At 40.5% G+C, this 13,067-nt stretch overlaps 1 protein-coding gene across 1 annotated transcript in view; it reads left to right on the forward strand.

Annotated features, from left to right (window-relative positions):
- Window positions 1-13,067, forward strand: part of C1H9orf85 (chromosome 1 C9orf85 homolog) — a 242,269-nt gene that overhangs the window by 133,982 nt on the left and 95,220 nt on the right. The gene's annotated exons all lie outside the window — the stretch shown is intronic.

The raw sequence follows: 13,067 nt of genomic DNA on the forward strand, positions 1-13,067 counted from the left end.
TGGAGAATTTCATGGACTGTATAGTCCATGGGGTCGCAGAGTTGGACACGACTGAGCGACTTTCTCTTTGCTTTCACTTTCCCTGGTTAATGGCACATCAGTTCAGTTCAGTCGCTCAGTCGTGACCGACTCTTTGTGACCCCAGGAACCGCAGCACGCCAGGCCACCCTGTCCATCACCAACTCCCTGAGTCCACCCAAACCCATGTCCATTGAGTCAGTGATGTCATCCAAATATCTCATCCTCTGTCGTCCCCTTCTCCTCCTGCCCTCAATCTTTCCCAGCATCAGGGTCTTTTCCAATGAGTCAGCTCTTCGCATCAGGTGGCCAAAGTATAGGAGTTTCAGCTTCAACATCAGTCCTTCCAATGAACACCCAGGATTGATCTCCTTTAGGATGGATTGATTGGATCTCCTTGCAGTCCAAGGGACTCTCAAGAGTCTTCTCCGACACCACAGTTCAAAAACATCAATTCTGCAGTGCTCAGCTTTCTTCACCATCCAACTTTCACATCCATACATGACCACTGGAAAAACCACAGCCTTGACTAGACGGACTTTTGTTGGCAAAGTAATGTCTCTGCTTTTAAACATGCTATCTAGGTTGGCCATGACCTTCCTTCCAAGAAGTAAGCGTCTTTTAATATCATGGCTTCAGTTACCATCTGCAGTGATTTTGGAGCCGAAAAACATAAAGTCTGACCCTGTTTCCATTGTTTGCCCATCTATTTGCCGTGAAGTGATGGGACCAGATGCCATGATCTTAGTTGTCTGAACGATGAGCTTTAAGCCAACTTTTTCACTCTCCTCTTTCACTTTCATCAAGAGGCTTTTTAGTTCTTCTTAACTTTCTGCCATAAGGGTGATGTCATCTGCATATCTGAGGTTATTGATATATCTCCCAGAAATCTTGATTCTAGCCTGTGCTTCCTCCAGCCCAGGGTTTCTCATGATATACTCTGCATATAAGTTAAATAAGCAGGGTGACAATATGCAGCCTTGACGGACTTGCTTTCCTATTTGGAAGCCATCTGTTGTTCCATGTCCAGTTCTAACTGTTGCTTCCTGACCTGCATACAGGTTACACAAGAGGCAGGTCAGGTGGTCTGGTATTCCCATCACTTTCAGAATTTTCTACAGTTTATTGTGATCCATACAGTCAAAGGCTTTGCATTAGTCAATAGAGCAGAAATAGATGTTTTTCTGGAGCTCTCTTCTTTTTCCGATGATCCAGCAGATGTTGGCAATTTGATCTCTGGCTCCTCTGCCTTTTCTAAAACCAGCTTGAACATCTGGAAGTTCATAGTTCATGTATTGCTGAAACCTGGCTTGGAGAATTTTGAGCATTACTTTACTAGCGTGTGAGATGTGTGCAATTGCGCGGTGGTTTGAGCAATCTTTGGCATTGCCTTTCTTTGGGATTGGAATGAAAACTGACCTTTTCCAGTCCTGTGGCCCTGCTGAGTTTTCCAGATTTGCTGGCATATTGAGTGCAGCACTTTCACAGCATCATCTTTCAGGATTTGAAATAGCTCAACTGGAATTCCACATAGGCTCTTCTTGTTTTGTTTTGTTTCAATGACAAACAATTTTGCAACGTGTGTTTATGTCCTTGGGCACTTATGCAAGTAGTTTTTCTAAGACTGATCCTGAGAAGTGGAATTACTCAGGGAATATTTGTGTGATGTTTTAATAAGCTGTGCTTAGTCGCTCAGTCATGTCCGACTCTTTGCGACCCCATGGCCTGCAGCCTGCCAGGCTCCTCTGTCCATGGGGATTCTCCAAGCAAGAATACTAGAGTAGGTTGCCATGCCCTGCACTAGGAGATCTTCTCAACCCATGGATCGAACCCAGCTCTCCCACATTGCAGGTGAATTCTTTACCAACTGAGCCACCAGGGAAGCCCAATAAATACCATCAAATTGACCCTGAAAGTGCCTGTCGATCTTCCTACCACCAGCAGAGTATGAGTACTTTTCCCCCTCATTAATAATGAGTCAAAGATTTGCAATATAATGTTAATTAGTAGCTAAAAATATGTTAAAATAACATTATGTTTTAGCCTATCAAGTGGACAAAGATGAAAGAGTTATTGACAAAGGGTATTTTGAAATATGTACTTTTAATCACAGTGTCAGGAAATGTAAATTAATGTATGGGTGTGTATGGGGGGATATCTGTGTGTTAATATCTGCAGTCAGCAAAAACAAGAGCTGGCTGTGGCTCAGATCATGAACTACTTATTGCCAAATTCAGACTTAAATTGAAGAAAGTAGGGAAAACCACTAGACCTTTCAGGTATGACCTAACTCAAATCCCTTATGATTATACAGTGGAAGTGACAAATAGATTTAAGGGACTAGATCTGATAGACAGAGTGCCTGATCAACTATGGACAGAGGTTCGTGACATTGTCGAGGAGACAGCTATCAAGACCATCCCCATGGAAAAGAAATGCAAAAAAGCAAAATGGCTATCTGAGGAGGCCTTACAAATAGCTGTGAAAAGAAGAGAAGTGAAAAGCAAAGGAGAAAAGGAAAGATATTCCCATTTGAATGCAGAGTTCCAAAGAATAGTAAGGAGAGATAAAAATGCCTTCCTCAGCAATCAATGCAAAGAAACAGAGGAAAACAACAGACTGGGAAAGACTAGAGATCTCTTCAAGAAAATTAGAGATACCAAGGGAACATTTCACGCAAAGATGGGCTCGATAAAGGACAGAAATGGTATGGACCTAACAGAAGCAGAAGATATTAAGAAGAGGTGGCAAGATACATGGAAGAACTGTACATAAAAGGTCTTCACGACCCAGATAATATCTCAAAATTCTCCAAGCCAGGCTTCAGCAATACGTGAACCGTGAACTTCCAGATGTTCAAGCTGGTTTTAGAAAGTGCAGAGGAACAAGAGATCATATTGCCAACATCCGCTGGATCATCGAAAAAGCAAGAGAGTTCCAGAAAAACATCTACTTCTGCTTTATTGACTACGCCACAACCTTTGACTGTGTGGATTATAATAAACTGTGGAAAATTCTGAAAGACATGGGAATACCAGACCACTTCACCTGCCTCTTGACAAACCTGTATGCAGGTCAGGAAGCAACAGTTAGAACCGGACATGGAACAACAGACTGGTTCCAAATAGGAAAACAAGTCCGTCAAGGCTGTATATTGTCACCCTGCTTATTTAAATTATATGCAGAGTACGTCATGAGAAACCCTGGGCTGGAGGAAGCACAGGCTGGAATCAAGATTTCCGGGAGAAATATCAATAACCTCAGATATGCAGGTGATTCCACCCTTATGGCAGAAAGTGAAGAGGTACCAAAAAGCCTCTTGATGAAAGTGAGAGAGGAGAGTGAAAAGGTTGGGTTAAAGCTCAACATTCAGAAAACTGAGACCATGGCATCCGGTCCCATCATTTCATGGGAAATGAATGGGCAAACAGTGGAAACAGTGTCAGACTTTATTTTTTGGGGCTCAAAAATCACTGCGGATGGAGATTGCAGCCATGAAATTAAAAGAAGCTTACTCCTTAGAAGGAAAGTTTTGAGCAAACTAGAGAGCATATTAAAAAGCAGAGACATTACTTTTCAACAAAAGTCCGTCTAGTCAAGGCTATGGTTTTTCCAGTAGTCATATATGGATCTGACAGTTGGACTGTGAAGAAAGCTGAGCGCTGAATAATTGATGCTTTTAAACTGTGGTGTTGGAGAAGACTCTTGAGAATCCCTTGGACTGCAAGAAGATCCAACCAGTCCATCCTAAAGGAGATTAGTCCTGGGTGTCCATTGGAAGGACTGATGTTGAAGCTGAAACTCCAATACTTTGGCCACCTCATGCGAAGAGTTGACTCATTCAAAAAGACCATGATGCTGGGATGGATTCGGGGCAGGAGGAGAAGGGCACGACAGAGGATTAGATGGTTGGATAGCATCATTGACTCGATGGACATGAGTTTGGGTAAACTCCGGGAGTCAGTGATGGACAGGGAAGCCTGGCGTGCTGTGATTCATGGTATCACAAAGAGTCTGACACAACTGAGCTACTGAAATGAACTGAGTATCTATATGCTATTAGTACATTTACCTATATATGCATACATTAGTGTATTAGTACATGTTATTAGTACATATGGACTATTAGTACATTTACACATACAAACACAATAAATACTTTGTATTACATCATAAACAGTATACATTTATCAGTTCAGTTCAGTTGCTCAGTTGTGTCCAACACTTTTTGACCCCTCGGACTACAGCACGCCAGGCCTCCCTGTCCATCACCAGCTCCTGGAGTTTACTCAAACTCATGTCCATTGAGTCAGTGATAGATTTATAGTTTGCTTTAGAAAATCTCTTTCATATTTTGAATATTTATTTTGTCATTAATATTCCTTAAGAATGTATTTTTAAAGATTCTGTACTATTTGATGTAATAAGTCAATGGGCTTACTATAATTTATTTAATAATTCCTACATGTTTGTGTATTTCTCACTATATTTTTGTTATGTTTGAATGGGTTTTTAGGATAAATTTGTAGAGATAGAATTACAGGAATGAAACATAAACCTTTTATAAGGCTTCTGATACACATTAGTAAATTGTTTTCTGAAAAGCAGTTCCAATTTAGAGCTATAGTGTGGTATGTTCACTTAAAACTTTTTTTAAATGAAATATAGTTGGTTTTCAATGCTGTGTTGATTTCTACTATACAACAAAGTGATTCAGATATACATATATGTACAGTCCTTTAAAAATTCTTTTCCATTCGGGTTTATCACAGGATATTGTATCTAGTTCCTTGTGCTATATGTTAGGACCTTGTTGTTATCCATTCTTAATGTAATAGTTTGCATTTACTAACCCCAAACTCCCAGTCTCTCTCTCCTCTGCCCTCCCCTCCCCCTGCTGTCACAAATCTGCTCTCTGTGAGTCTATTTCTGTTTGTCAGTAGGTTCATTTGTGTCGTATAAGTGATATCATATGGTGGTTTTCTTTTTAAGACTTATTTCACTTAGTAAGAAAACCTCTAAATCCATCCATGTTGCTGCAAATGGCATTGCTTCATTCTTTTTTTTATGGTAGAGGAGTATTCTATTTTATATATATATATATGTACAACATCTTCTTTATCCATTTATGTGTTGATGGATATTTAGGTTGTTTCCAAGTCTTGGCTATTATGAACAGTGCTGCTATGAACATAGGAGTGTATACAACTTTTTGAATCACAGTTTTGTCTGGTTATGTGGGATTTCTTGATGATACGGCAACTCTTAATTGTAGTTTTTTGAGGAACCTCCATACTGTTTTCCACAGTGGCTACACCAACTTATATTCCTACCATGGCATATTCATTTTTAAATTCCCAGTGCTTAGCTTGCAGTGTGCCTAGAGCACAATAAGCTCTTGATTCATGCTAATTTTTCTTCCATTTTTTTGGATGTTTTCCTTTTGATCATATATCTCGCTTGTAAGTTTGTTTTTGACTTTGATGAACCACTATTGAAAAAGTGTTTACTTGAATCAAGGTGACATTATCCAATTAGTCAATCCATAACATATGTTTACACAAATATAAACTCTTAGATATTAATTATGAGGATTTTTTCTTTAATATGTATTATCTATATCTCCTTTCCTTGAGTGAGAATTTTTTTTTTTTGCTCTATCTAATTGATATCTGTACGAAACAGATTTTGGCAGAAGCAATCAGTATGGAATGTGGGGCTCTGAAAGTGGCCACTGGGTGTCTTGGAGTTTTGGAGTAAAAATTTTCATCTGAGATGCCCTGGAAAGGTAACTGGATACGAAATATTGATTCTTAAATCAATAGCAATACATGCTGTATGATTGCACTGAACATATGAAATTCGGGTACAGGCAACATGAGTTTATCATAATTGGAGATGGACTAGTGTGGTTAATTCTGGGAAGGAAGATGGACTTGAGAAAGGGCATGAGAAAACTTTCTAGGGTGAAATGAAAGTGTTCTATATTTGATCAGAGTGGTAGTCATGTGTTTATACAAATATAAAATGTTATTGAACTGTTCATCTTAGATTTGTTCATTGTGCTGAGTAATATCTTCAGAGGACATATGTTTTCTTTCACCTCCTCATTAAGAATGAATCAATGGGAGCCTTTCACAAGCACCTCTATATGAATCCAGAATTTACTGAATAGTGTAAAGGAGTGGTGTTATTCAGTAAGTATTGATTCAGTTTGTACTATGTTGCAGACATATGGATTTAATTTGTTTTTCCCTCTATCATTTTGGTAGAGAAGTGAAAGGGTGGCAAAGGTGAGACTGGAGGCAGAGAGAAAGTTAGGAAGGCATTGCACTAGTTCAGTTGAGAGATAATAAAGCCTGGAACCAGGGCAACAGGAGGGATGCAAAAGAGGAAATAGATGAGAGAAATGCCAAGGATTAAGTGTTCACTATCTTAATGCAAACTGTCTTGAGTCAGGAAACAGCTCAGTAGTATAGTTTTCTACAATAACACTCCACTTAACACACTTTAAAAGAATTATTTCTTTATATTCTCTCTCGCCAGAGTGTTATCTTCTTGAGTGAAGAAATGTCATCTTGCTATCTCTAGGTTCTAGTAGGATGCCTGGCACATAATAGGTGTTTGATAAATGTTTGCCAAATGAATGTGATATCTTTAGTGGAAGGAAGATCAGAGAAAAGAATCCCAGAGTAGTAGCATGAGGGTAAGAGATTATGAGAAGGATAAGTGGCCAGGATGAGCCATGAAGTTGAAAGGACTCTTCTTGAGCTGGTGTAGACTGAGGTCCTAGGTGCTGTATTGGGCCTGAGGAGATGAGCTAACTCTAGTGTTTTCAAGAGGTTGTTTGGCTGTCTCTTAAGATAGTTCTTCCCTGGCAGTAAGAAGGAAGAAGTAGCTGGTTCCTAGGATGCAACCTTCTGAATGAGATCCTAGAATCCAAGCTGGCTACAAGTCCAGAGTCTTTAAAACTGGTTGTGCTGGAGAACCTTGGGAAAGCTCTATTCAGGCAAATCAGGACAGGATTGTCGGCCTCTAGGGATGGTTACCTCTGTGGTAATACAAAGACATTTAATGACCTTAAATAATTCACTTCATCATGCTGAGCCTTGATTTCCTCATCTGTATAGTGGAGGGGCTGGATTATAGTGTTCTATGGTTCCACATGGACAGAGAAGCCTGGCAGGCCACAGTACATGTGATCACAAGAGTCAGACACAACTTAGCAACTAAACTACGGTCAGCTCCATTTTAGTCCTCCAGGTAGTGAACAGAAGGAGAAACTCTAAAACCACAGGTTTGGATACAACCTCCTGAGTAGCAAGAAATGACATTTGTATTCTATGAACCTTGATTTCTCACCATAGTAAGAGGAGTGTATATGCATATAGATGGGCTGGTGCCGATCACAGCAGCTGCAGTGTGACACATAGATACACACATTGCAGAGTACTACTAGTGAGTCACATTTAAGACACGCTCGTCTATTTTCTGGTGGATTTTGTGATGAAGAAAAATGTGAAATACATAACTTTGACATTATGCCCAGGAGGGTAAGAGCAGGGTTCAAAAGCACTCCAATACTTTGTGTAAGATGGTTTACCTGTAGAGCCATTGTTATCCTGATCTGTGCTAAGAATTAATGCTGAATTATATTACTCTAAAGCTAAAAAAAAAACATTGCCACCAACCTGCTTAGGGATAGCAAACTTTTTATTCCCATTTGGGCAGATTCAGAGAGATTACAAGATTTCCTTTATATGACTCATTAAGTAAATGAAGATGTGAAACCAAAAAAGCCCTAGGGTCGTCATTCTCCATGAGGCTGTTTCCTCAAATACAGAATGTGAACTTCCTTCATGGGAAACACAGATGTTACAATCAGTTCAGTTCAGTTCAGTTCAATTCAGTCGCTCAGTCGTGCCAACTCTTTGCGACCCCATGAATTGCAGCACGCCAGCCCTGTTTGTCCATCACCAACTCCTGGAGTCTACCCAAACCCATGTCCATCGAGTCAGTGATTCCATCCAACCACCTCATTCTCTGTCATCCCCTTCTCCTCCTGCCCCCAATCCTACCCAGCATTAGGGTCTTTTCCAATGAGTCAACCCTTCGCATGAGGTGGCCAAAGTATTGGAGTTTCAGCTTCAACATCAGACCTTCCAATGAACACCCAGGATTGATCTCTTTTAGGATGGATTGATTGGATCTCCTTGCAGTCCAAGGGACTCTCAAGAGTCTTCTCCAATACCACAGTTCAAAAGCATCAATTCTTCGGCGCTCAGCTTTCTTCACCGTCCAACTCTCACAACCATACATGACCACTGGAAAAAACATAGCCTTGACTAGATGGACCCTTGTCGGCAAAGTTATGTCTCTGCTTTTCAATACGCTATCTAGGTTGGCCATAACTTTCCTTCCAAGGAGTAAGCTTCTTTTAATTTCATGGCTGCAATCACCATCCACAGTGATTTTGGAGCCCCCAAAAATAAAGTCTGACAGTGTATCCACTGTTTCCCCATCTATTTGCCAGGAAGTGATGGGACCAGATGCCATGATCTTAGCTTTCTGAATGTTGAGCTTTAAGCCAGCTTTTTCAGTCTCCTCTTTCACTTTCATCAAGAGGCTCTTTAGTTCTTCTTCACTTTCTGCCATAAGAGTGATGCCATCTGCATATCTGAGGTTATTGATATTTCTCCCAGAAATCTTGATTCAAGCCTGTGCTTCCTCCAGCCCAGGGTTTTTCATGATATACTCTGCATATAAGTTAAATAAGCAGGGTGACAATATGCAGCCTTGACGGACTTGCTTTCCTATTTGGAACCAGTCTGTTGTTCCATGTCCAGTTCTAACTGTTGTTTCCTGACCTGCATACAGGTTTGTCAAGAGGCAGGTCAGGTGGTCTGGTATTCCCATCTCTTTCAGAATTTTGCACAGTTTATTGTGATCCACACAGTCAAAGGCTTTCACATAGTCAATAAAGCAGAAATAGATGTTTTTCTGGAACTCTCTTGCTTTTTTGATGATCCAGCGGATGTTGGCAATTTGATCTCTGGTTCCTCTGCCTTATCTAAAACCTGCTTGAACGTCTGGTAGTTCACAGTTCATGTACTGCTGAAGCCTTGCTTAGAGAATTTTGAGCATTACTTTACTAGCGTGTGAGATGCGTGCAATTGCGCGGTGGTTTGAGTTTTCTTTGGCATTGCTTTTGTTTGGGATTGGAATGAAAACTGATCTTTTCCAGTCCTGTGGCCACTGCTGAGTTTTCCAGATTTCCTGGCATATTGAGTGCAGCGCTTTCACTGCATCATCTTTCAGGATTTGAAATAGCTCAACTGGAATTCCACATAGGCTCTTCTTGTTTTGTTTTGTTTCAATGACAAACAATTTTGCAACGTGTGTTTATGTCCTTGGGCACTTATGCAAGTAGTTTTTCTAAGACTGACCCTGAGAAGTGGAATTACTCAGGGTGTATTTGCGAGATGTTTTATTAAGCTGTGCTTAGTCGCTCAGTTGTGTCTGATGCTTTGTGACCCCATGGCCTGCAGCCTGCCAGGCTCCTCTGTCCATGGGGATTCTCCAAGCAAGAATACTAGAGTAGGTTGCCATGCCCTGCACTAGGAGATCTTCCCAACTCATGGATCGAACCCAGCTCTCCCACATTGCAGGTGAATTCTTTACCAACTGAGCCACCAGGGAAGCCCAATAAATACCATCAAATTGCCCCTGAAAATGACTATCCATCTTCCGACCACCAGCAGAGTATGAGTATTTTTTCCCTCATTAATAACGAGTCAAAGATTTGCATTATAATGTTAATTAGTAGCTAAAAATATAAGTTAAAATAATATTATGTTTTAGTCTGTCAAGTAGACAAAGATGAAAAAGTTATTGACAAAGGGTATTTTGAAATATGTACTTTTAATCACAGTGTCAGGAAATGTAAATTAATGTATGGGTGTGTGTGTGGGGTATCTGTGTGTTAGTATCTACAGCCAGCAAAAACATGACCGGGAGCTGGCTGTGGCTCAGATCATGAACTACTTATTGCCAAATTCAGACTTAAATTGAAGAAAGTAGGGAAAACCACTAGACCATTCAGGTATGACCTAAATCCAATCCCTTATGATTATACAGTGGAAGTGACAAATAGATTTAAGGCACTAGATATTATAGACAGAGTGCCTGATGAACTATGGACAGAGGTTTGTGACATTGTACAGGAGACAGGGATCAAGACCAGCCCCATGGAAAAGAAATGCAGAAAAGCAAAATGGCTGTCTGAGGAGGTCTTACAAATAGCTGTGAAAAGAAGAGAAGTGAAAAGCAAAGGAGAAAAGGAAAGATATTCCCATTTGAATGCAGAGTTCCAAAGAATAGCAAGGAGAGATAAGAATGCCTTCCTCAGCGATCAGTGCAAAGAAATAGAGGAAAACAGCAGATTGGGAAAGACTAGAGATCTCTTCAAGAAAATTAGAGATACCAAGGGAACATTTCACGCAAAGATGGGCTCGATCTTTGGAGTGGACAGAAATGGTATGGACCTAACAGAAGCATAAGATGTTAAGAAGAGGTGGCAAGAATACACGGAAGAACTGTACAAAAACGATCTTCACGACCTAGATAACCACTCAAAATTCTCCAAGCAAGGCTTCAGCAATACGTGAACCGTGAGCTTCCAGATGTTCAAGCTGGTTTTAGAAAGGGCAGAGGAACCAGAGGAACCAGAGATTGCCAACATCTGCTGGATCATCGAAAAAGCAAGAGAGTTCCAGAAAAACATCTACTTCTGCTTTATTGACTACGCCAAAGCCTTTGACTGTGTGGATCACAATAAACTGTTGAAAATCTGAAAGAAATGGGAATAGCAGACCACCTGACCTGCCTCTTGACAAACCTGTCTGCAGGTCAGGAAGCAACAGTTAGAACTGGACATGGAACAGACTTCTACCAAATAGGAAAGCGAGTCTGTCAAGGCTGTATATTGTCACCCTGCTTATTTAACTTATATGCAGAGTACCTCAGGAGAAACTCTGGGCTGGAGGAAGCACAGGCTTGAATCAAGATTTCTGGGAGAAATATTAATAACCTCAGATATGCAGGTGATTCCACCCTTATGGCAGAAAGTGAAGAGGTACTAAAAAGCCTCTTGATGAAAGTGAGAGAGGGGAGTGAAAAAGTTGGCTTAAAGCTCAACATTCAGAAAACTAAGACCATGGCATCTGGTCCCATCATTTCATGGGAAATGAATGGGCAAACAGTGGAAACAGTGTCAGACTTTATGTTTTGGGGCTCCAAAATCACTGCTGATGGAGATTACAGCCATGAAATTAAAAGACACTTATTCCTTAGAAGGAAAGTTATGACCAACCTAGATAGCATATTAAAAAGCAGAGAGATTACTTTGTCAAAAAATGTCCATCTAGTCAAGGCTACGGAGAAGGCAATGGCACCCCACTCCAGTACTCTTGCCTGGAAAATCCCATGGGCGGAGGAGCCTGGTAGGCTACAGTCCATGGGGTCGCTAAGAGTCGGACAGGGCTGAGCGACTTCACTTTCACTTTTCCCTTTCATCCACTGGAGAAGGAAATGGCAATCCACTCCAATATTTTTGCCTGGAGAATCCCAGGGACGGGGGAGCCTGGTGGGCTGCCGTCTATGGGGTCGCACAGAGTCGGACACGACAGAAGCGACTTAGCAGCAGCAACAGCAGCAGTCAAGGCTATGGCTTTTCCAGCAGTCATATATGGATCTGAGAGTTGGACTGTGAAGAAAGCTGAGAGCCGAAGAATTGATGCTTTTGAACTGTGGTGTTGGAGAAGCCTCTTGAGAGTCCCTTGGTGTGCTAGGAGATCCAACCAGTCCAGCCTAAAGGAGAGAAGTCCTGGGTGTTCATTGGAAGGACTGATGTTGAAGCTGAAACTCTAGTACTTTGGCCGCCTCATGCAAAGAGTTGACTCATTGGAAAAGACCCTGCTGCTGAGATCGATTAGGAGCAGGAGGAGAAGGGGATGACAGAGGATATAATGGCTGGAAAGCATCACCGACTCGATGGACATGAGTTTGGGTAAACTCCGTGAGTAGGTGATGGACAGGGAAGCCTGGCGTGCTGTGATTCATGGGATCACATAGTCTGACATGACCGAGCGACTGAAGTAAGCTGAATATCTACATGCTATTAGTACATTTACTCATATATGCATACATTAGTGTATTAGTACATGTGTTATTAGTACATATGGACTATTAGTACATTTACACATACAAACACAATAAATACTTTGTATTACATCATATATAGTATAGATTTATCAGTTCAGTTCAGTTGCTCACTTGTGTCCAACACTTTGTGACCCCATGGACTGCCGCACGCCAGGCCTCCCTGTCCATCACCCACTCCTGGAGTTTACTCAAACTCATGTCCATTGAGTCAGTGATAGATTTATAGTTTGCTTTAGAAAATCTCTTTCATATTTTGAATATTTATTTTGTCATTAATATTCCTTAACAATGTATTTTTAAAGATTCTCTACTATTTGATGTAGTAAGTCAATGGGCTTACTATATTTTATTTAATAATTCCTACATGTTTGTGTATTTCTCACTATATTTTTGTCATGTTTGAATGGGTTTTAAGATAAATTTGTAGAAATAGAATTGCAGGAATGAAACATAAACCTTTTATAAGGCTTCTGATACACATTAGTAAATTGTTTTCTGAAAAGCAGTTCCAATTTAGAGCTACAGTGTGGTATATTCACTTACTTTTTTTAAATGAAATATAGTTGGTTTTCAATGCTGTGTTGATTTCTACTATACGACAAAGTGATTCAGATATATATATATGTACAGTCTTTTAAAAATTCTTTTCCATTCGGGTTTATCACAGGATATTAAATCTAGTTCCTTGTGCTATATATTAGGACCTTGTTGTTATCCTTTCTTAATGTAATAGTTTGCATTTACTAACCCCAAACTCCCAGTCTCTCTCTCCTCTGCCCTCCCCTCCCCCTGCTGTCACAAATCTCATTGTGAGTCTATTTCTGTTT

This window comes from Giraffa tippelskirchi, chromosome 1, assembly GCF_054371585.1.
Source record: "Giraffa tippelskirchi isolate mGirTip1 chromosome 1, T2T-mGirTip1v1.2.pri, whole genome shotgun sequence".
Classification (NCBI taxonomy): Eukaryota; Metazoa; Chordata; class Mammalia; order Artiodactyla; family Giraffidae; genus Giraffa; species Giraffa tippelskirchi.